Source organism: Scylla paramamosain, chromosome 4, assembly GCF_035594125.1.
Source record: "Scylla paramamosain isolate STU-SP2022 chromosome 4, ASM3559412v1, whole genome shotgun sequence".
NCBI lineage: Eukaryota > Metazoa > Arthropoda > Malacostraca > Decapoda > Portunidae > Scylla > Scylla paramamosain.
Window position 1 is genome coordinate 36,740,734 of NC_087154.1, and position 22,938 is coordinate 36,763,671.

Here is a 22,938-nt window from a genome sequence, read left to right on the forward strand (position 1 = left end):
TTTATATGGCGGAAAAGGAAGAAAGTGATGAAAGGAGGGAGAGAAATGCAGGAGAGGAAGGAGAGGGAGAGAGATTTAAAGGAGAGGGAAACGAGATGATGAAAGAGAGAAGAAGAGGAGGAGGAGGGGGAGAAATCATAGAGAGAGAGAGAGAGAGAGAGAGAGAGAGAGAGAGAGAGAGAGAGAGAGAGAGAGAGAGAGAGAGAGAGAGAGAGAGAGAGAGAGAGAGAAATTTTATACTTCTTTAGTGCTGTCTGCCTGTTTTTGTCTATCTATCTATTATTATATCTATCTTTACGTCTCTCTCTCTCTCTCTCTCTCTCTCTCTCTCTGCCTGCCACCTGTCCCCACCACCACTATCCATCTCACCTGTGCCTTCTCTTCACGCAATGCACGTGGCCTGCAAATTAACTCTTCACACCAAATAACTCATAAGTGGCGCGCCGCTGCTTACTCAACACTCACGGTCAGGTGTGGACGGGGGAAGAGGAGGAGAAGGAGAAGGAGGAAGGAGAGGAGGCGTAGGAGGGGGAAGGGGCAGTGGGAGGGCGTCAGGGGAGGGGATGCGCCCAAAACAGCCCAAATGGACCGCGATCTCCCGGATTGGGTTGATGGAAAACATGGGATTAGCCGCCACAACCATGATTTATGGCACCTAATGGCGAGGTGGACCTGTGCGCGGCTGTCAAGGTTGGGATCATGCCTATACGTGTATGCCGCCGCCGCCTCTACCGCCTCTGCCGCCGCCTCTTCCTCCTCCTCCTCCTCTGGCGAGCTCATCTTCTGCTCCTTCTTCTTTTGTCTCATTTTCTGGCTATAGTTTTTTTTTTCTGTTTTTTCTCCTTTATGTTTTTTTTTCTTTCTTTTTCCAACGTCTCTTTCCTGACCATTATTTTTATTCTTACACTTATTCTACACTTTTCTATGCTTTTCTGGTTTATTTTCTATGTAAAGTCTTCTTCTTTTTCTTCTTCTTCTTTTCCTCTGCCTTCTATTCTTCGTATCATTATTATTTTTTTCTCATTACATTACTAAAATTTTTCGTGTTCATCTTTTTCCTTAAGTCTGGCAATTGATGTCTCTCTCTCTCTCTCTCTCTCTCTCTCTCTCTCTCTCTCTCTCTCTCTCTCTCTCTCTTTCTCTTAGATCCCTCTTTTCACTACAATCCTTTTTACTTTCCTCTCTTTCTTTCCTCGTGACGAAACTCAGCCTCTTTCCTCGTCTCATTCCCAGAATTTCTTCTCTTTTATGACTCAAGTTTCATTTCTTTACGTTATTCTCTACCGCAGATACCATTCCTTGCCCCACCGTTCCTTCCTGGTGCCCTCCCCTCCAGCAACTCTTCACCATCACCTCTTGCCCCTTTCTCAACTACTCTACTCCCCTTTAAAATAACCTTTACCTTCCTGTCACTTCGTCATTCCTTCATTTCCCCATTTTTTTTATTTTCCTACTCTCATCTATTGTTTTCTGTGTTATTATTACCTCCCTGTCACCTACCCATTCCCTTCTTTTTCTCTTACTATCCTACTCCTTTTACTGTCCTCCATACAAACATTACATACTCATCACCTACCCATTTCCTTCTTTCCTTACCGACCTACTCTCTTTTCTCTCCATCATTTATCCATTCCCTTATTTTCCCTACTGTTCTACTCCCCTTGCTAACCCCCACTCAACCATTACCTCCCTGTCACCTTTCTGTTCCCTCACCAAACCCTTTTTCCTACTGCCCTACTCACCCCTTACTGTTCTCCATTCAGCTCATACCTCCCTACCACTCCCTACTTCTCTCCTCCTACTCCCGACCACCTCAGCTACTCCATATTGTCCCTACCACCCTATTATTCCTTCCTTCTCTCCTCCTACTCCCGACCTCCCCACCGATACGTAAGTCGCGTTGCAATTTCCTGGTGACGAAACCCCGCCTCTTACCACTCTCCCCCTCCGTTCATTACGACTTGATGACCGTGTGGCTGACCTCTTCACAACACTTCCTCACAACGTCTCTTCTCTGCCCCCCCTTTCCCCCTTTCGCTGATATTATTTCCTTGTGAGTAAGCGTTGGTCTGTTTCTCTACGCATTCTTCCTGCTTCAGAACTCTCGATTCATCAGTTTGTGCAGCGCAGTTTGTTTATGGAGGTGATTGTGTTCTTGAGAGTCCATTACAGCGTTCTGCCGTGTGTGTGTTTTTTTTTTTTTAAGATGATTGTCTTTGTGATTCGTTCCCCTTGTGTTGTAGGATTAGAATGCAATTGCTTCTAGTGATTGACTGATTGATCGATTTGGCGTTGGAACAATATTATTACAGTTAGGTAGGGTCAGTTTTTTGGCAGCTGAAAGAGTGGGGAAGGGTTAAAATTGATATATTTTTTTTATAGATTGACTTTAGTTGATGCAGTATTATTATTCTCTTTCTCTCTCTCTCTCTCTCTCTCTCTCTCTCTCTCTCTCTCTCTCTCTCTCTCTCTCTCTCTCTCTTCATTGCAAATATCATTACTTCCTTCGTCACACTCGCGAAAACTCGACTCATCAGTTTATCTTCATGAGTCTTGAGTTTCATAATGTTTGTCTGATGTTTACCTTAATTGCTAATAACCTTCACGCTCACATTTAGATTTACTGAGTGACTTACCTCCCTCATCATTAGACTCTCCTGTTTAAAAAGAAAATGAGAGAAACTTACGATGCCTCATATTCCACACTTATCGACTCATTCATTATTGTTTCCTCCCCAAAATGCCTCACTCATCACCGCTCACCCTCATCAGTCTCTGGTTTCACGGCGTGCTTATGAGTGTTGGTGGTGCCTCGGTCTACCCATCACCCTCTGTCCCGCCGTAATGACCGCGTCCCTGCCTCTCCTTAACACGTCCCTCGCCTCTATCCTAATAAGCCCGTCCAAAGAACCCTAATACCTAGCCCTATTAAAGCCTCCTTTTTTATCATGTTCCTCTCCCTGAGCCGCCGCGCCCCAAGCGACGCGCCTGGACGTGGGCGCCCTTGCTCGTCCATCATTAAAAAATAGCTTCACGTCATAAATATATTGTTTAAGAAATGTACACGCTGTAAGTAGGTTAGGGGATGTGGTTTTTGCTTTTTTTTTTTTTTTCTGTGTGTGTGTGTGTGTGTGTGTGTGTGTGTGTGTGTGTGTGTGTGTGTGTGTGTGTGTGTACATCAGTTTATAATTAATGGTCTCTGTTTGGTTATATCAAAATCCAAATAGTTGTTATTTTTTCATATATGTGATTAAGTCGAGTTTGAACATCGTAGGAATTTCAGTAATTATCTTGTTTTTTTTTTTTTTATCTTTAAATTGCACGTTATCTTTGGTTTCTTCATGACTGAGTTACTGTGTGATGACTCGACACGCGAGTGAGATAAAGGATTAGAGGACTGAAGCACTTCCTTCAAAACATATCACACGGTCAGATGAATGAAATGCAAGAGAACCAAACGCAGCATCACTCTGCAAATTTTAGTATACGGTGTGCCACGCAAAACTCAATGAAAAAAAAAGAAAAAAAATACAGCGCATCAACATCTGTACAGTATGACATAAAGCATGCATGAAGTCCCACTGAAGATTACTGTTCCTGAATACTATAACGAATCACATTTGTCCTTGTCTTTAACGCTTTGTTTTCCATGAATTTTCTTGATTGATTTTTTCCTCTCTCCATAATTCACACTGCACAACACAACACTATTAGTTCTTCCTCAGATGTAAAGCTTCCTGTTTCTTGCCTCACGCAGACTACTCGCCATCGCTACACTTCCCCAGTTCTTCTTCCCCTCAGCGTACCTCCTCTCCCCTCACATTCCCCTGTCGTTTCCTGCTGTACCTCCTCGTCCTCCCCTTCCCCTTTATCACCTCCCTCCAGCGGGCAGACCACCCTGAAGAGGCCTGGCGCGGCGGGGCGTATCACCATCGCCCTCCCTTAACAGAGCCTTTTGTCTGGCAATTATAGGTGGTGCGGCTAATGGTTGTCGAGGGCTGCCAGCCGCGCCGGTCTGGGAATTGAGCTAATTGCCAATCTTGGGTCGTTTCGCGGCTTTCCTCTCCAGGTTCACATGGCGAGCTGCGCGTGAGTTTTTAGCTTTTCCCCGCGAGTGGACCGGTCACGACTTTTGCAGCTTCCGTCTCCGCTGTGCTGTAATTTCCTAAACACGGCGGGTGGATGTGGAGTGAACGCGGGAATGAATGGAGTGAACGATGACCAGCTGGGTGGATGAAGCTGTGGAGGTGAAAGTAGGTGAGAAGGGTGTTATGGCCTATCAGGGGCATCCACCTCGAGGCTGGTGAAGATGAGAGGCGGCCAGTGAGCTTCTTTGTGTCCAGGAGAGCCACAGGGCGTCCTGGGCGAGGCGAGGCGAGGGTCCAGCAGCAGCGGCGAGAAGGGCAAGTGAAATAACCCGGGAAGTCATGTTGCAACAAGGACCCTGGAACCCTTAATTACATAATAGAAGCTTTTCGTCAGCAATTACAGACCGTAAAGCTAATGGTCACCAGGGGAGTCGGCGGGAAGAGGCGGAGCAGGGAGGGAAGAGGGAACAGTGAAGCGCGGGGGAGAGAGAGAGAGAGAGAGGAAGGGGAAGAAGCCAAGCAGGGAGTGAGAGGAAGTAGTAATATATAAAATTGAGATCTAATTACACTCCACCTGATACGCGTCAGTGCATTGAAAGATAAAACCAAGAAATTATGACGTGAGGATATGACTAAAGTGATCACAATTAGCAGCCCGCCATGAACAGTACTGGTGAGAAAGTCGACCAGGGACAAAGATGCTGTTTGACTCGCACTGAAAGCAGGTGCTGAAAGTACAGCAAGCGAGGAAGCAAGCAATTGTGTTAAATGCTGCAACAGATGTGGACAAGATAAAACACTATATTCTTCCTTGTGAATTATGTTAAACGTTACAAAAATTAGAGATAAGGAAATGTAAAACACCTCTTTTTCTTGTAAAGTTAAAAAAAAAAATGCTTCTACAGTGCTCCTATCTGTACATGGTCTTCATTACTAACAGGAACGCTGCAGGTGAGGATAGATCACAAAGAAATATGCATAGAATTACTAAAAGCACAGGAAGGAAAGGATCTCATGTGAAGTAAAATGTTAGTGCTCAATACCCACTCATCCAGCCATCCACCGACACACACACATCCACACACACACACACACACACAGACACACACACAGACACACACACAGAGAGAGAGAGAGAGAGAGAGAGAGAGAGAGAGAGAGAGAGAGAGAGAGAGAGAGAGAGAGAGAGAGAGAGAGAGAGAGAGAGAGAGAGAGAGAGAGAGAGAGAGAGAGAGAGAGAGAGAGAGGAAGCATAAAAGTAACACTAATCATCTGCCTTTTTATCAAGTCGAGCATTATCGTAGTGCAACCATTGGCAATCCGAATGTATTTCCCCCAAAAAATAGTAAAATAAAAAAAATATACACATTATCTATTTGCTTTAGTTTAGTGAGTTATCTATACTCTTTGTGTGTTTACCTGTCTGCATTAACCTGTTTTAATTCTTCTTAGCGTCTCTATCAGATGCAAAGTCATCCATGGGAGTATCAAACATTTACTAATATTCACCTTTGGCCTTCTTGTGTGTGTGTGTGTGTGTGTGTGTGTGTGTGTGTGTGTGTGTGTCCCTCAAAGCCTACAAATCATGGACCTTAAGCACCACCACCACCACCACCAACCTCACCATCAATACAGCGAATGAAGACGCCGTCTGGCTTGCCCCCCTCGCTGCGTGTCCTGTGAGGCTGACTGGCCGCTGCCCACACACTGGCCGGGGCGGCGCCTTGAGACAAATTGTTCTCCGACTGAGGACTTTATACGCCAGACATTTGCATATAAGGGACGAGGGAGGGGTGGGCCACACAACGCCGCGCCTCACACCCAATCAACCACTACTCTACATGCAAGTTAAGGAACATTCAGCATCACATCCAATGAAAAACACGAACACTTATCCTTTGCTCAATTTTCCTTATCTTCACTTATTACAGGACCAAGCAAATTTCGTATGTCTCACAACTTATGAAGATTTTTTTTCCCTCGAGACCAGGTGATCCATCACGCCGAGGTCCCACACCGTCCCTGACCCGCCCACACCGCCGCCCGCCGAGGCACGACCCGCCGCAGTCTGAGCCTGGTATTGTGCGCGGGAATAATGACAACAATTAACAAGGCGTTCCCAAGGGGGTGACGGGAGGGCCGCGTCCCAAACAATCGACTATCTCTCTTCTCTCTCTCTCTCTCTCTCTCTCATCTCTCTCTCTCTCTCTCTCTCATCTCCTCTCTCTCTCTCTCTCTCTCTCTCTCTCTCTCCTCTGCTTCTTCCTTTCTTGGCCTCCATCTCCTTCTCCGTCAGACAAGACCTCTTCTTCTGCCTTCCTCCTTCTAGTCCTACTTTTCTCCTTTCCTTTTTCGTGGTGTCTCTTCGCCCTCTCCGTAACATTATCTCATTCTCTGCTTTCCTCTTTTCCTCTCTCTCTCTCTCTCTCTCTCTCTCTCTCTCTCTCTCTCTCTCTCTCTCTCTCTCTCTCTCTCTCTGCCACCCACCTGAAGGCGTCCAGTCCACCTTTATTTAATGAATGGCACAGTCAGGTACAATTCGAAACGGACTTTTAATTAATTAGAGTCGGGTTGTTCCTCAAGACAAATAATTTCCGAGACGAAGAGAGAGAGAGAGAGAGAGAGAGAGAGAGAGAGAGAGAGAGAGAGAGAGAGAGAGAGAGAGAGAGAGAGAGAGAGAGGGAAGGTATCTATCTGCCGTTGATGTGCAGTGGGGGAAGTGGAAGATGAAATGAATGATAAGTGAGAGATGGGTACGGTTAAGCAGATGTGGATTCAGGAGGGAATGGAAGGAGTGGAAAGAGGGAGAGAAGGTGGAGGAGGGACACAGTATGGTGGATAAATGAGGGGTGGAGTGAGAAAGATGAGTTGTGGAGTGAGAGAACAGGAGAGAGAGAGAAAAGAGGTGGAGTAGAGAGAAGGGGAAATGGATAAGTGGGAGGTGGTGATAGAGAGATGAGTTTAAAGTGAAAGATACTTGTTCCTGTCTAACCCAATTACTGTTCTTTTTCATGCACGTAAGACAGATCTAGAGCACGCGTCTAAATGTATTACTTGATAAATAACAACTCATAGTTATAATGACCCCTGAACATATTCACACTACCTTCTGGTATTAATACTCGTATGTGTAATCACGCCACGAAAAATGAGAAAGGGAAAGTAACGATTGATACTTACTATAGAGAAGGGAATAACCTTTTCTTTCTTTTTATATATAAATGATACCGGCCAAAGAAAAAAAAAAGATTAGAAATACTTACGATGCAGCACCTAAAATATGAATTATTGGAAAAAACATTGTAAAGGTAAGTCTTTTTAGTAGGTACTAACAAAATCTTGTATATCTATTACCTAACGAAACTACAGAATTACATAAATAAGAAACTAAAAACCTTCAACTTTTGGATGCTGTACAAAAATAGCGATTTTATATGGCTCAGTTATAGTGCTGACCGTAAGATTTACTCACTCGAAGCAAAAAAACAGAAAATCACGTGTTCAGCCCACAGCTTGGAGGCACAGCCACCGTCATCACGTCGGCACCTGCCGCTCGCCGCCGTCCATCGCGGCCCCAACGAGGCGTCAAGAGGCCCCGCCAGGCACAGTACACTTGCAACCACTACATATGCAAGGCAGTGGCGTACATCCCGCGGCGGACACTACTTAGAGCTCCTCCATTGAGATTCATTGGTTTATAACGAAATTAATGATTCGTCAGGCACATCACCCTGACAAATTGGTGGCGGCCGCGCGGTGGTGGTTAACGATACTACAGGTCCGCCCACTTTTGATACGGTCCACGCCTATTTCGACACGGTACACGCCCACCCCGCTACGTGCCCACCGCTGCCACCGCTGCCGCCACCACCGCCGCGCCACACCGCACTCCTCACAGCGGCGGATGAGGAGGAGCTGGGATACTGATTAAAGCAATTTGAGATTTTACACGGCTCTCGGGATGACAAATTGGGATGCGGCTGACTGATTAGCAATGAGGGAGCGGTACGGCCTCCTCTTTTCCCACTCGCCCCACTCCAGACCATTACAGACCCCCGCACTCTGATGCCTGCGATAGATACCTCCCCAGAGCCCGTGTTTCCTTATAATCCTCTCAGTGAATCAAATCATTAAAGGGATAAACGTTTCTTCCCTATAGTTTCCACCGAGTCTTGAGTGTTTTCGGTCTCCTCCTCCTTCTTTCGGCAGTCTCAGCACCGCCTACATATCTTAGACAGAGGATTAAATCTTCTCCAGGACATTCAGATACGAGGCAGAGGGACAGTTTGGAGCATCGGGACAGAATAATCGTTCATGTTTCTCTTGTTTTCTACTACCATTAATATTCTACCCAAACGCACTGCTGTCAGAGTAAGAGAAAGTAATGTTTTTCTCCCTGAATTCTATAATGATAGGAAATATATTTGCCGAATGAAGACACGGCATGCCATCAACGTGTTATTTGAAAACCACCACGCTGCTTCGGAACGTTTTCCTCACATGAGCAAGTTTTATAGTAAGTCTGGTCACGTATAATACCTGCAGCTGTTCTCTTTCCCTTCTCTGTTTCCTCCTCCTCCTTCCTCCCTCCCTCTCTCCCCCTCTACTTTATTTTCTCCCTTGTTTTTAACTTTCACACCTTCCCCTAACAAGTTTAAAAAGAAGTTAAAAAGAAAATACATGGCAGTCCTTGTTTTATGGGCCATTCTTCTCTCTTAGATTTCAATTGTAAGCAGGAAGCCATAAAGTGAAGCAAAGACGCAGCCAAACATCAAGGCAAGCGGGAGAAAGACTTGCTTAGTTGTCTTGTTAAGAGAGAAAGAAACCGTACCTTGTTGTGCACGAGAGAGAGAGAGAGAGAGAGAGAGAGAGAGAGAGAGGAGAGAGAGAGAGAGAGAGAGAGAGAGAGAGAGAGAGAGATTTGTATACCTGATTTGTGTACTCAGATCAACTTTCACCTCTTCTTTCTCTCCTTCCTTTCTTCCTTCCTTCCTTCCTTCCTTCCTTCTTTCCCTCCTTCCTTCCTTTCCTCCTATCTTCTATACTGATTTCCTTACCTCTTATCTCGCCAGCACACCATCTTCCTTTAAACACACTATTTCTTCATTTCCCTTTCAAATAACATTCTCTGAGCCATTCTGGTTACTTCAACCCCTCTTTTGATAATGAAATGCATGATGACTCACTATTAGCCTTCTTGTATATGTGTGTGTGTGTGTGTGTGTGTGTGTGTGCATGATATACAGTAATTTCATCTCAAGTTGCATCACCAGCATCACCGCCACACCACTTCACACTCTTTCTTTCTCCTTCCTTTCGTTTCTCTTTATAAGCCTCTACCCTCCTTCATTCCATTATTATTTACTGTCACCCTGATTAGAAGGAGGAGGAGAAGGAGAAGGAGAAGGACGGGGCAAGAAGACAGAGGAAGAACAAACAGCAGCATATTTCTTGGCCTTTACGAGTTTTTTTTTCTTTTTAAGATAAACCACACTTGCTAATTTTAAAACGGTAGGCTTGTATAATAAAGTGGGAGGAGAGTGAGGAGAAGTAAGAGGAGAAAGTGTCACATGTACGTCTTCTGGCACGTAATTCCCCCTAATTCCTCCACACACCTGGTCTGGTTTTCCAAGTGACTCTCGCCTGACGCGTTAATACGTGGGGCTGGAGGGACACAGATGTGATAGTCTCCGTGGTAGGGTCTTGGAAATCTCAGGATAACGTCAGGTGACCGCAGTGTGGCTCTAATGAGGCTGGGAGGACGGCAGAGGGCGGTGGAGGGATGCGAGCCAGACCTCCTCCTCCTCCTCCTTCTCCTTCTCTTCCTGACCAGAAGCTCTCGGCCATTTATTCTCCGTGATGGCTGTAGCGAATGGCCTCGACTGTTACAGGTGTCTTCCTATTATCTCTACAGCGCGTGTTTACACACCTCTAACTTGTCTCTGTCATGGCTGGAGTGAGAGAGGGAAGCGTGCACGGGTGAAACTACTGCCACTGGTGACTCGCCCCGCCGTTATGTTGACACGGGTTTGCGGTGGTGAAGGTGATTCTCTCTGGGTTAACTTTGCTCGCCGTCATCAGTGGGACGTGGACTGATGTGTGCTGGAGATTATTTTCGTCTGCAGGTGTGCGCAGGTAATGTAAAGAAGTGTCCGTGCTTAAGTGATGGAGACCAATGAAGATGAAGATTAACTTTTGATAAGTACATGTTTCATCAGCTCAGACTCATGCACACACACTCGCATAATCAAAAGCCACTCAGTTATTTCTCCTTTCTCCCTTGATCACCCAAGACGTCAATCTTGGCATCGCCTATACACGTCTCTATAATTCAAGTTCAGGAAAGTTTACGGCTTGACGGACGAGGGATCCAGCGCGTCTTCCTCGCCTCCTCGGGGCTTATGTGTGGCATCGGGGTTTTTCAATACTGATCCGACGGGTACACCCGCGGCATACCAACCCAGCGAGGTGAGCGCCCGACTTCCCGAACTGCTCCCAGGAAGACCAATCGAACCGTCATGATCTAATCTGCGTCCATTGGTTCATTTAAATAGCGTACTTTAGCTGCAGCCAAGCCTGAGTGGGGGAGGCGGGCCTCAATGGAGATTAAATCAGCTATCCAATTTGTCAGGTTCAGACGCGTGGCGAATCATGGCCATTCCGATCACTGGTTGATATTCAGCGTTGCTTGGACAGCCTCTCCTCTGACATATTTATAAGCACTTACGGCGCTGGCGCAGAACTGTGGCTTATCGGACAAACAAAGCTGACAGTGATGAAACCGAGGCGGAACAAGTAAAACAAATTGAAAGGGAGGAAGTTCAAGAGAGGGAGAAGGAGGGAGAAAGAGAGGGTGAGAGCCTTCTTGAGAGGAAAGGGAATGGAGGTATAGTGGAGGAATGAGAAGGTTGAAGTGACCATGAAGGAAGAAATGTCCAAACACACCACGTCTTATCTCACTAAAGTCATTCTTTGCTGAGACGTAACTCATCAGTGACTCAATAGTTTATATTTGCCGCAGGTATCTTATATGATATTCAGGCATGAGTGTTTCTCTTTCTCTTCACTCTCCTTCATCTCCTCCTTCACCTCCTCCTCCTCCTCCTCCTCATCTTGCTCTCTCTCCTCCCGCCTACTCACATCGGCCATGAGTTGCCTTGACAAATGGACTGATATGTATGTTAAGCAGCCTAATGGACGTTTTTGTACTGGAGCACCTCGGCCTGACCACCGCCATCACCATTCTTCACGGCGCCACAGCCCAGCCCGCGCCTACTCCATCATAGCGAAATGGGCCACGCGGAGATTAGCTGTTGTTGTTGTTGTTGTTGTTGTTGTTACTATCGTTGATGTTGTTATTGCTATGCATATAATCTTTCGTTCATAAAATATATGTTGTACTTTTCCTTGTTCATTTACATAATAAACTTATAACACACACACACACACACACACACACACATACACACACACACACACACACACACACACAAACACACACACACACACCACCACCACCACCACCACCACCACCACAAACATCAACAAAAATATAATTTCATATCCATTTTTCACGAATAGCAAAAAGAAAAATATACTTAAATGACCCGTCAAGTAAATCTCGCTTCCTAAAAGAGATAATCAGTGGTAGAGTAATTAGATGAATTAACTGAACTGAAGGAAAAAATTACCGGGAGCAAGAAATCAAAATATTCATGAGCTAGTAGGAGCAGGTGTAGGAGGAGGAGGAGGAGGAGGAGGAGGAGGAGGAGGAGGAGGAGGAGGAGGAGAAGGAGGATGGGGGGAAGGAGGAGGAGAACTGCAGTGAACCCTCATTATCGTCATTAGCCAGAAATTTAACCCAAACTGATAGAAAAAATAGTATATACATATTCAACAGTTTTTTTTTATTTATTTCTTACTGCTCGTCTCCTGTTACCGCGTCACAAAATACTATTGGATCGAGTATTTCCACATATCAGCGTTTCCTTATAGATGAATTTTGCTTCTTTGCGTGTACTATAAAGAGAAAGAAGATAATTATGTTGCCTTCCTCCTCGCCCACCCCTTCCTCCTCCTCCTCCTCCTCCTCCCCCTCCTCTTCCTCTTTCTCTTGGGTGGCAGGAAGCACCAGAGGTCTTGCTTGGCTGACACCTGCAGCCTCGGTAATTGCAGGTAATAACAAAATTGTGTCATAACCTATCGCTGAAAATAACCGAGTGTCGCCTGGCTGGGTGATGGACACGTGGCGCTCTTCCCAGAAATGCAGGAATGAAAATTAATAAATAAATAAGTAAATAAAGTCAGGAGGCGGGAATCAATATACATTTCTGGTGATTTGGTGGAGAAAAAATATATTAAGTTGTGAAGCAAGTAGCGGAAAGTGTGCGTGGTGAGGTGTTGGAAGGCAACTCTTGCGGCGTAGCTAGGGAGCGTGAAGGGCGTTACCGGCGTGGGAGGGTAATGCAGGTTTAGGAGACATGAGGACGCCGTGCACGAATTAAATCTAATCAGGATACTTTTCCCACCAGGTGTCTTTTAATAATTATCATAACCGAGCTGGATGAAAAGGCAGACGATTAACTTTAGTGAAAGACGAAAACTTATTCACTCCAACAAATGACAGACTCGTACATCTGCTGTGGTGGAGGCAGCGGGCCCCACGTCCCCGTCAGGTGCTGCTCGGACTAGCGCGGCTCATCCCTGTGGCTCGAGAGAGGGGGCGCCACACACGGCCGCGCCTTTCCTGGCCCGATGAATGCCGGCGATAACGATCCAATTGGGTAGTTTACAGAACACAAAAAGGAACATTAAAGTGAATGACCCCGGAGAAAGGCCGGTGCGTGGGAGGTAAGGGGCTTTGGGTGGGCCTAAGCCGATTATCCCCCAAAGGCGCGGATCACGGCGGTCAAATTTCCGTGCTCGGCATTGAAAGCGTCCTCTGATTATACTTATATTAAGGCCGCTTTGTAACATTTTCTTATTCCCTGCCATTGTCACTTCCTCCTCCGGGCTCATCGTGTTTTCAGGAGTGTTTCCGCCGTTCGAGGTAAGCGTGACTGAGCCTCGCTGGGAGAAGAAGAAAGGTCATGGTCTAAACCGTGATTTCCTCTTCCATCCAACAGATAATAATTACTGAAGACAGAGTAAAACAAAAGTCACTGTTAGACTCGCAGTGTAGCCAATCACACAATGTTTTCGTTATCTATTAAATGATTCATATATTTCTCGTAGGATAGAAATGCTAATGAGACCCGAGAGGAGTGAGCTGCCGCCACCCACGCCGTCGCATCCCAGAAAGACAAACACGGCTGGGGGTGCGGAACTCTAGAGGTGTCGGACGGCGCCAACCACGGGCCAGCGTCTCCTGCAGGGCGGCAAAACGCGACGTGACGGCCACACGCAGACAGAACACGAATATAAGAACAAAAAATAATCCAACGCAACCAAAAAATATAGAATGATAGAATAGTGACTACCGGATGCACTGAAAATACGTATATGAAGTGGCTAAGAACTTCCTCATAATTATTTCCTATTCCAAGAGAGAGAGAGAGAGAGAGAGAGAGAGAGAGAGAGAGAGAGAGAGAGAGAGAGAGAGAGAGAGAGAGAGAGAGAGAGAGCAACCCACATAAAGATCCACGTAAAACACCAGTACATCCCTTGCTCTCTCTCACGATGGTCGGGTGTTGTGAAGTCCCCAGTTCTTCCTGTCTTAATAGGTCCATTTGTTTATAGTGACGCCCATCGTACACCCTCGCCAGTGACATATCGGCTCTCCTCGTTGTGTTTCACGCTCAGACTTTGACACCCTTACCTCCCGACCTTAACTTTTCTCCTCCTTCACTCTGTATCGATTCCCTAACATCCCAACCCCTTTATTCACAAGACTACACACTACGGTCACCTCCATATCTCCTCGCGTGTCCAGGATCGCAGAAATGAACGAGAAATTGAAGGCAGGAGTTGAGCGTCTCGGCTTGAGCGTCAACTCCAGATCGGTTCCATGAGGACTCTTCCGCACATGTCTGCCAATGTTCCTGTCAAGGGAGGCGATCACGGCTGTTTCTCACTCTGCCGAAGGAGGACGAGGAGAAGGAGAAGGAGGAGGAGGAGGAGGAGGAGGAGGAGGAGGAGGAGGAGGAGGAGGAGGAGGAGGAGGAGGAGGAGGAGGAGGACGAGGAGCCAGAGGTGCAAAAGAGGAGAGACGATAGCGAGGACGAAAGAAGTGGTGAAACTGGTGGTAAATATAATTGTTGGAGGTTTAGAACACTGTACTCCAGGTGGAAGTAAAAGAAAATGGAATAGTGAGAGGAAATAAACGTCGCATATACCAAGCAGTTGAGTATAAAGTGTGCGTGAGACACCGCAATGGGAAGGAGACGCAATCTAAATGCAGATGAAGCGATCAGACATGGAAATACTGTGCTGAAGGAAGAGGAGGATAAAAACATAAGGAAATAAGATGAAGTGGTGAAAGTATCGTACCGTGCTGTAAAAGATTAACGTCACAGTTTTTGGTGGTAAAAGTGAAATGTTACTGGAGTTATTTAATCATATATATCGCATGTGTCTTGACATTGTGTGTAGGAAGCCTAACCATGAGGGTGAAGATTAAAAGTAAATAAATGTCTAACCAGTTTTTGACATGCAGAAGACATCAGTATAAGCTCGGAAACTGCACAGGATAAAAGTCAGTCCAGAAAATATTGAAGAATGTTTTAGATGACCAGGAGCAAATCTATCTGACAAAATATACATATTAAATTAGAGATCACGTAATAATTAGTAACTACATTATAATTACAAGGATCAAAAGGATGAAATAAATGTAGTGCAAGAAAACACATCAATATAATATGGCAATAATGACATCATGATGATACTCGTATAACTCAAAACTCTGGAACTCCCTGCCTGCTTCTGTATTTCCTCCTTCCTGTGACTTAAACTCTTTCAAGAGGGAGTTTTCAAGATACTTATCCTTCAATTTTCGATGATTCTCTTGACATCTCTTTTGGGACCGGCAACTCAGTGGGATTTTTTTCCTCTTTTTTTTGTTTCCCTTGGCCAGTGACCCTCTTACGTAAAAAAAAAAAAAAAAAAGAAAAAAAAGAAAAAAAAAAACGCACTACATTTAAAAACCATGAAATTGAAACGCCAAACACATGAAAATAACAAACTGTACAATTAACTTTTCAACAGCTAGATATAAAACACTAAATGATTAATCTGAGGCCATTAACAGAAGCGGAGAGGGAGACACTTGATATAGCATGAAACATCCCATTAAAAAAATAATAAAATAAAATAATAAACCAAAACACTAAATACAGAAACTGACACTATAATAAACTTTTCAACAGCCAGATATACAACGGTAAATGACCAATCTGAAGTCATTACCAGGAGTGAGGCGAGGGACGAACACGCTTAAACCCTCATGAGCCAGCGAGGGTCAACAAAGCGCGGGGCAGGTGTGGCCAAGGAGGACACGTGCCGCAGGTGTGGTATCGCCGCCCTTGCTGCAAAGGTGGTGAAGGTGACACGGGGAGGCAAAGGGTGAGTGTAGAGAAGCGAGAGACAAACACGGCTGAAAATGGGTTTAGTTTTGGCTTAATATTTCACGGGATTCCCTTTTATTTATTTTTTGTGTGTTTTTATTGCCTATCCTTTCAGAATTTATTAAGACACACACACACACACACACACACACACACACACACACACACACACACACACACACACGGGCACTACACAAACTTCGATCTTAACTAAACGCATGAATGAAAAATAGGAAATCGCATTGAAAGAAAGAAAATTTGATAGAACCGCTTAGAGAGAGAGAGAGAGAGAGAGAGAGAGAGAGAGAGAGAGAGAGAGAGAGAGAGAGAGAGAGAGAGCCATACCATACGCATATACACAGGTAAAGGGGAAAGGAGTGAGGTGAGTGAGAGAGGGAGTCCCACAGTGAAGGCAAGAAGCTACACTATTAATTCTCCACACTTGTCAGAGAACCTCCTTCCATAGTGATGGCAGGGGTGTGATCTCAATGGGGTAGAAATACTGAGGGGGTGACTAAAGCAACACTGAATGGACCGTAAGAAGTGAAGGCAATAGGATGCTTGTGTCAGAAGATTAAAAGAAAAAAAAAAGAATAATGTAGAGGTTAAGAATGAAGAGTCAATTTTGTCATGAAGAAATCTTTCGAATGTTTCAGATGTTTAGAATAAAATGTGATACGATGTTTGGAGAGAGAGAGAGAGAGAGAGAGAGAGAGAGAGAGAGAGAGAGAGAGAGAGAGAGAGAGAGAGAGAGAGAGAGAGAGAGAGAGAGAGAGAGAGAATTAACAATATATATAGATCACACGAACGGAAACTCGAACCAAATTTACTCTTACCATTGAATCCAGAACGAAGCAAAATTCTACACATACACACACACACACACACAGAGAGAGAGAGAGAGAGAGAGAGAGAGAGGCACCAAAAACCGCCATTACCGTCATTGTAACCTACTTGTTAATCCCTGAATTTGTCTCGGTTCACTGGGAAATCATTTCGACACCACCATAAATCCCCGTGTTTGGAGTGTCGGGATCAGCGCGGGAGCTTGGCGCGGCGATGCCAAGACGGGGGGGGATCAACACGCAGCATGAACTAATCCGGGGCGCCACTCAGTCAAAGCTTCCTCTGTATCGTGGGGTCATTTGGAAGCGGTAATTATCTCCCCAACACTGACAATTATCACAGTGATGGACGGTTCGACGTTTCTCTGACGCCTGACCTGACCTCGGACGGCCCGGCGGGAGTGACAATGATGACCTGGTGTGCCGGGAAGCCATAGAGGTCACGATATGGTCAGTGGGAGGACGGGGAGAGGGCCGGGACGCGGAGGAGGAGGAGGAGGAGGAGGAGGAGGAGGAGGAGAAGGAGCAGGAGGAGGAGGAGGATGTAAGCTGTGGATTTTCTTATTTTGATCTTCAGATTTGGTCTGTTTCGTGTAAGATTCATTTAAAGAGTTTGTGAAAAATAATGATGCAATTTTTTTTCTTTTCTTTTCTTTTATTTCAATAACATGGCGTGGCATTATGGATGCTAATTCTTGGAGCCAGTGGTAACAGGATGTCTGGGCCGCGCATGCTTTTGCTATAGTTTGGCCAGCTGCTGGTATAGGGGGATGAGGGGGCAAAGGGGGTAGAGGAAGTTTTCTGGTAGGGGGGCGGCCCTTCATTAATTCTCTACGGTTGTCTCGCCTTCAGGTCCTTCCCTTCCCGTCTCCCTCCCCCGCGCCTCGACCTCCCGCTGATGACAAGATAACAAGAATCAGTTCCGTCCTCACTAATATCCCCTCCCTGTCTCCATCTCGACCACCCTCACCCACGTCCACCTTCACCCACGTCCACCCTCACGCACGAACACCCTCACCTGCCCGCCTCACTTATGAAGCTGCCCCGCGTTCCCCTGCCGCTGATCACCCACTGTCATCCGCCTCGCAACTCCCGCTTCCCTGAGTGACACAACAATGAGGTGTCAGCAGCTAGAAAGGAGGCCATCTGTCCATCCCGCCACCTTGCGTTCTGCTCCTCACTGGCCGTCACTGACTCGCAATCTTAGTACTGACTGAGTGACAAGCAAAGAATCCACAATAACTTCCAGAATACTGAGCGTCCACCAACGTCGTGGTTCCATATGTCCCCGTCTGCGAGGAGACGCCAAAGTGACCCAACACATGGCGATCGAGCGAAGGAGGCGCATTAGTGGCGGGAGGAACTTGATAAATGGTTTGGTGGTGCTGCTCCGGGAAGTGTCAAGGTGGCGGGAAGAAAAACGGAGCCAGTGGTGCTCGTCATGACGCGAGGTTCCCTTTCGCTTGCTGTCTCCGCCTCAATGTCATGAACTCCAGTCTCAACTCAAAACTTCTCACCCCGATTTTCTCAGCTACATCAGTCCCTGCCTTACGCCACACCTCACCCATCCTCCATAACCACTAGGCTGAATTCAGTAATAAATGTACTTATAAAAGTTACGTTTCTAGGCAAGTCTGGGAGAAAATTTTCAATATAAATTTTACTATATTTTCATTCATTTTCCAGTATTTATTCACCCACTCCACAAAGCAAAGCATGCACACTGCATATATGCATACCATAGCTCCGTCTGAAGGATAAATAAATTTTATGCGCTGTGGACAGGATTCGAACCTGTGCGGGCAGAGCCCAATGGATTTCAAGTCCATCTCCTTAACCACTCGGACACCACAGCTGTGATGCTTCCTCTCGTGTATGAAAATATACCAAATTTTAAACGTAAATAAATGAGACCATGAGGAAATAATCCTTGGAACCTCTCTTAAACACAATGAACTGATTTTTTTTATTAGATCCTGTTACCTGTTACCTGATGAAGCGAATCCCAAGCAAGCGTCTGAGACGGCGGGACAGGCGCGTCTCGGCCACGCGGAGCGCTGAAGGCCAGTGTGAGAAAGAAACTACAAGACGACCTTGGTGGTTATTTAGTAGTTGCTATTGTTACTTCCATTACCATTATTGCTATCATTATTATGAATACAGTTATTACCACGGAATTAGCATTAGTAATAACAGTAGTAATGGTGGCAGCAACAGTGTCAGTAGCGTCAGTAAGGGTGGTACACTTTCTAACGTGTTGTTGCTGACAAAGGTCCCCTGCTTCACGGTCACCACGGAATCCCAAGGAGCAATTATTAACTCAAGATGTCTATCTATATTCATTCAAAGTTTGGTCTCCATTTTTTTTCTTTTCTGATAAATTCATATACTCGTACTTTCTGGCAAAAAGTTCTTTCTCGCAGCAACTGTTCTTACTTACACCTTGCAATCCAGCACCTTTACAAGCGCCAACACCTCTATGAATAACCTCTGGGAATAAAAATTGACTTGTCATGTTCAGACTCTGAATACCTAGGCCACTTTTCACACAACTCACACCCAATCAAGATTAATGGCCTAATAATAACTTTGAGATGAAGTCACGGGATGAGTAAGGGGGAGCGAGAATAAACTAATCGATACCAGGTGAATGGGACCACCAAATATATTACAAAATCAATAGTAGGTGAATGTATATAGCTTCTCATTACTGTCTGCCGGCACACGCACACAGGCGACGCTCCCACGGGCCGCGGTGCATCCCCGATAATATTCCTCCCCAGCGATCGATAAAGGTGTCAATAGCAAACACTAAGTGGCCTCGGGGACTCGTGGGAATATTGCACTCCAACTCCCCAACATCTACTTCTTTCTTTATTTCTTTATTTCTTTATTTATTTTTTATCCTGACTCCATTCTCCGTGCTTCTTCGCTTCTTTTGAATTTGTGTTCTTGTATCTTTTTTTTTCACATATCCTTTCCTTAGTTTGTTTCTTTCCTTCCTATTTCTTTTATCATATCTCTTTTCTTGTTCTCCTCTCATTTATTTCCCGTTTTCTTCTTTCCTTTAAATCCGTTCTTTCTTATGTCTTTATTTCCTTGCTCCTTTGCTTTCCCTCACCATCTTTTACTCATCCCTTCTTTATTCGTCTTCCCCTGCCCCTCCCCATGTCTATTTTTTTTTTCTTTACACCCTTTCTCCGTTTCTTTCCCTCCCTCGTACCTACCTTCTTCCGTTCCAAATCTCCCTCTCTCTCATCTATTCCTTCTCTTATCGTCTTTATCCCTCCTTCACCCCTCTTTCCTCCATCACAAGTGTTTCCACCTCAACTCTTTCCCTTCCATAATCCCAGTCCTCCCTTATCCCTCCATCCCCTTCCTTCCCTAGGACGTCTTTCCACCGTCCTTTCTCTCGTCTCCTGTAACCCCTAGCCTGTGTTCCTCGCAACCTCCACCTCATAGCGGCAACAGCGGGCGGGGCACACAAGTGGCGTGCTATCGCGGGAAGTACTGCGTCCCACACCTGTCCTCGCGCACACCTGTCTGCAGAACGTTGGTGCTACGAGGTACAAAATTTACAGCCGCTTTACTGACACGTTGTTTATTTTTATGGCTGTAAACAAAGAGGAATGGGTGTGTGTTTCGTATGATATTCCATAGTTTGTGAGTCTACGCATGCATCTTATATTACGGAGCTTGGAAATGTTTCTCTCTTTCTATGTACAAGGCACGTAGACCAAGGATGAAGGGAAAATATCAAAGTAAAATAGAATAAATGAACAATAATGAAAGGTCCGTTGATCGTCTTTCTTTCTCCCGGCAATAAAAAAATAAAATAAAATAAAATAATCAAAAGAACTGCTCAATTAATGTGCCTTACTAACGCCTTACTGACGTCGGGCAGTTAACGAGTGCGAAAGAACAAGAGTATGGAGAGCTGCTTTGATTATATTACACATCAATCAACATTCTAAATTCAAAATAACATTAACTCTCATTGCCGCTTATGAACTGCACATTTCCTTTCAGTGACTAAAGGCCAGGAAGGAAAACAGGAAAATAAAAGGGAAGAAAGGCCGCTGAGCATTTCCCTATTACGAGATAGACTCTGAAATTGAGCGTGTCAGAACCAAGGACAGATTATGAGAGTAGAGTTTCCTATCATGCTATATACCCAGATCCGGCAACTTCCAGTCCTCCTCCTCCTCCTCCTCCTTCTCTTCCTCCTCATCCTCCTCTTTTTCCTCCTCCTCTTTATCTCTCCTCCTTCCCCTTGGCTAATCAGAATACCAAACAATTAAGTCTCATCACCGCTAATTATTGTGATATGCCTGACTTTTACTGGCCAGTGGATGCTGCGTCGACCTTCAGAGGCAGTTAAGGTACCAGGAGGGGTGAGGGAGAGGATGAAGGAGGGAGAGAAGGGAGGTGAAGGGAAGAGGTGATAGGGTGAGACAGATGGAAGGGAAGATGTGTCAGGAGGTAAGAAGTAGAAGGTTATTATCAGTATAAGAGGTAGTCAAGACACAAGGAGAGAGAGAGAGAGAGAGAGAGAGAGAGAGAGAGAGAGAGAGAGAGAGAGAGAGAGAGAGAGGAGATGAAGGGGTGGAAGGATGGAAGGGAAGATGAGTCAGGGGTAAGAGGCGGGCGGAAGAGGGAGGGGAGGAGGGTAGCACGAAGTAGAGGTGGAGAGGTGGAAGAGGCATGAGGGTGGCAGGAGGTGGAAAGGTGGAGGGATGGAGGAGGGGTGGAGGGCGGCAGGAGGTGGAGAGGTGGAAGGGTAGAAGACGGGTGGAGGGCGGCAGGGGGTGGAAAGGTGGAGGGGTAGAAGACGGGTGGAGGGCGCAGGTCCCGTCCCACACCTGCGGCAGGCTTCATGGTATAATAACACACCGCGTGACACTCGGCGATGAGCGTTCCCCTGACACAAACATAAATACGCCTAAAAGGATATCTTGACGTAACTAACAATTATATCTTTTATTCTGAAGTTTTTATATTTATGGCCTATTGCCTCGGGAGGGAGAGAAGTGGGGGGGGGGGATGGTGAGAGGAGGGAGGGAGGGAGGGAGGCAGTGAGGCAGGAATACGTGGGGTGTGGTAGGGAGTGTGTTTGTCGATGTTATCCTGCATCCATCCACACCCTGTATTCGGTATACAGGGTGTGGATGGGAGAAAAAAAATGTATTGTGTACATATGCGTCTATTGTAAAAGATCCATTCCTCACAGTGACATGTAGAGAGAGAGAGAGAGAGAGAGAGAGAGAGAGAGAGAGAGAGAGAGAGAGAGAGAGAGAGAGAGAGAGAGAATCAGATCACCTAATATATTAAACTAAAACGCTTTGACTATTAATTTCTTGGAGACTGGCAAATAAGTACTGTCATTTCATTTCTTTATTTATTTTGCTTTATCTACTTATTATTTTTTGTAGCCTTTGTCCAGCCTACCTCATATGTAAATTACTATAAACTATGACTGTGATCTGGCATTCAAGGTCAAGGGAAGAGCTGGCTTCGTGTGTGTGGCTGTTACAAAATTAGGAACATTATAATACAAGTACAGTCTTTTAACACTTCCAAGCCTTCAGCCGCATCCCGTCCCTCCCTGTGGCAGCTTCCTTCACCACGCTCTAATTACATACTCTCCAACTGTCCCGCCAGGAAAAACGTCCCAAAATTTCACAAATGTTTCATATTCCATTAATCACGAGCAGGAAATTAAAAATGAAACTTAAGTTGCAATATGACCACAAAGTAACTTCCTCGCTGTTCCGCTATCCTCTCTCTCTCTCTCTCTCTCTCTCTCTCTCTCTCTCTCTCTCTCTCTCTCTCTCTCTCTCTCTCTCTCTCAGCCTCGTCCCCCTCTCCACCTCACACCTGCCTGACGTTAACCTGCATTCCAAAAAAAAAAAAAAAAAAAAGAGCACTTGACGTTCGTGTGTCCAGCCAATCAGAGAAAGGAGAAGCTGGTAATAGTCTACACTTGACTGGCCACACAAGCAAACTTAGTATCTATTATAATTACTAGTGACTTCACAGGCCGCATATACAGATAGCATTGAGATGTGTGTGTGTGTGTGTGTGTGTGTGTGTGTGTATGTGTGTGTGTGAGGCAGGAGTCCCACGGGGCATCACAAGAAGGTGCTAATTACCGGTCGCTCACCTGCCGCCAAAGGATCTCGTGGCCCAGGGGATCACCGGCGGCCTAGCCTGAGCCGCCTAAACAGCAAGATTAGTGCCGGAATCACCTGCCTGTCTGTCCCCCTCCACTCTTAACGCCTCCTGAGCCTTCCTGCACCACCACTACAACATCCGTCACCACCACTACTACAGCCTTCATCACCACCACAACCACAACCATCACCACCATTAACATAGCCTACGCCATCACTTTGAGGGTCATTACCAACATTACCCCAACCTACATCACTAGTTTGTAAG

The 22,938-nt window shown here is 45.7% G+C and overlaps 1 non-coding gene across 1 annotated transcript; it reads right to left on the minus strand.

Moving 5' to 3' along the window:
• Positions 1–18,270: 18,270 nt before the first annotated feature.
• Trnas-uga (transfer RNA serine (anticodon UGA)) lies at positions 18,271–18,352 on the minus strand. Its single transcript has one exon. It is a non-coding gene; the product is annotated as a tRNA-Ser (tRNA).
• Between the last annotated feature and the right edge of the window lie 4,586 nt (positions 18,353–22,938).